The sequence below is a fragment of the Propithecus coquereli genome, unplaced genomic scaffold (genome assembly GCF_000956105.1).
Source record: "Propithecus coquereli isolate 6110/MARCELLA unplaced genomic scaffold, Pcoq_1.0 Scaffold293, whole genome shotgun sequence".
In the NCBI taxonomy this organism is placed as follows: domain Eukaryota; kingdom Metazoa; phylum Chordata; class Mammalia; order Primates; family Indriidae; genus Propithecus; species Propithecus coquereli.
Genome location: NW_012148541.1, coordinates 1,218,960 through 1,221,394, shown reverse-complemented (window position 1 = coordinate 1,221,394; position 2,435 = coordinate 1,218,960).

Below are 2,435 nucleotides of genomic sequence, written 5' to 3'. Positions count from 1 at the left end.
TCAAAATATAATATTTAATTTAAAAAAACACTTATCCAATAAAAGAAGCCACATTCAAAATGGTTTTTGTGATACTTTTACTCTCCCTTGCCCCAAACACTTTCTGGCTCTGCACAGTCAGGAAGAAGTAGCCCATTTTACACTTTTGGGAGGGGATGGAAGGAACAGAGCAGAACACATTTGCAACATTGTAACCTTTCTGCGGGTTGCCTGAAGTACTTGTTTCTATCTCAACTGACTCAGAAAGTAGATAAGGAATGGCAACATATTTAGATCTCCCATCTGGTAGAAGCTGTGAAAGGATTGGCAGATGCTCCAGCATGGGAGCGGCAGACATATGGACTTCTAGGGACAAGACATTACAAGTAAAAGAATACAATAGAACATCTAAGACTCTGAGAAGAACCTGGGGTTAAACTCTTTGAGAAATTAAAATATTGAAATGCAGACTTGTATTCAAGAGAAATTGAAACACACACACACACACACACACACACACACACACACAGACACAGACACACACACACATACGGGCCTAGGCATATCTATCCTAGGCATGGATAGATGCCCAGAAAAGACCTGAGAAGAACTTATGCTTTTGCCTCAAGGTGATCACAAGACTCAGGGCCCCATTAATAAGTGAAGACCTTCTTTAGTGTCTTGCAAAAAGTAGAAAAATTGGTGCTTTTTCCATATGTCCAATTTTCTAAAAACTATCACAGGCACTTAATGAAAAAGGAAACTATACCTAAGCAAAATAGCAAATTAAATCTCCAGAAACTGTTTCTGAAGAAACACAGACATTTGACTTACCAGACAAAGACATTAAAACAACCATTTTCAGTATGTTCAAAGAGTTAAAAAGAAAACACAGAGAAAGAACTAAAGGAAATGAGGGAAATGATATATGAACAGAATGGGAACATCAACACAGAAATGTAAATTAGTTATTAAAAAAAGAACCAAACAGAAATTCTGGAGCTGTAAAATACAATTAAATTGAAAAGTCACTATAGGGGCTCAACAATAGCCTCAAACAGGTAGAAGAAAGAATTAGAGAACTTGAAGACAGGTGATTTGTTATTGAGTCTAAAGAGGAAAAGAAAAAAATGAGAAGTGAACACAGCCTGAGAGATTTATGGGGATAACATCAAGGTAAAATGCATTATAGGATTCCCAAAAGGATAAGGGGGAGATAAAAAGACAGACTTTTTATTTGGAAAGATCATTTCTGAATACTTCCTAAATTTTAAGAAACATATCAATCTAGAAATCCAGAAATTCTCAATGAACTCCAAGTAGGATGAACTCAAAGAAAAACACATCAAAATACATTTCAATCAAACTGACAGAAGACAAAGACAAAGAGATTATTCTGAAAAGGGCGAGAAAAGAGTAATTCATCACACAATAGCGATCTCCAATAAGATTATCAGTAGATTTCTCAGCTGAAATCTTCCAGATGAGAGGACAATGGAATGATATTAATATATTTAAAGTGCTCAAAGAAAAAAAAGTTGACCAAAAATTTTATGTCCAATAAAATTGTGCTTTAAAAATAAGGGAGAAATTAAGCAATTCCCATATATATAAAAGCTGGGGAACTTTGTTATTATTAAACCATCCCTATAAGAATATACTAACAGAGTCCTTCAATTTGAAATAAAAGAATGATGGATAGTATATTTAATCCATATGAAAATATAAAGTTATCCAATAAAGGCAAATAAATGGACAAATATCAAAATACAGTTTCATTGTAATTTTGGTCTGTAACACCACTTTTTGTTTTCTACAGAATTAAAAGAAACAAATGAAAAAAAGTATAAATCTATGTTAATTGATACACAATATATAAAGACGTAATTTCTGATCTAATATCAAATGGGGGGTGCCAAGCTGTAAAAGAAGTAGATTTTTTTGATTGGGATTAAAGTTAAATTGGTATCATTTTAGGATTTATTGTTTTAGTTTAGAATGGTATATGTCATCTTGATCATAAGCACTAAGAAAATATCTAGACTGTACACAAAAGGAAAGGAATAGAAAATTAAATTGTGCCATCACACACACACGAAATCTACTAAACACAAAAAAGGAAGTAATGGAGGAAATGGGGGCAAAACATTACAAGATACACAGGAAACAGAAAACAAAATGGAAAAAGTAAGTGTTTACCTATTGGTAATTATTTTAAATACATACGGACTACACTACCCAATCAAAACATATTATAGAGTGTCTTTTGTTCTTTTGGGTAGATGCCCAGTAATGGGATTGCTGGATCAAATGGTAGATCTATTTGTATCTCTGTGAGGTATCGCCACATTGCTTTCCACAGAGGTTGCACTAGTTTGCAGTCCCACCAGCAGTGTATGAGTGTTCCTATCTCTCCGTATCCACGCCAATATTGATTGTTTTTGGAGTTTTTTTTT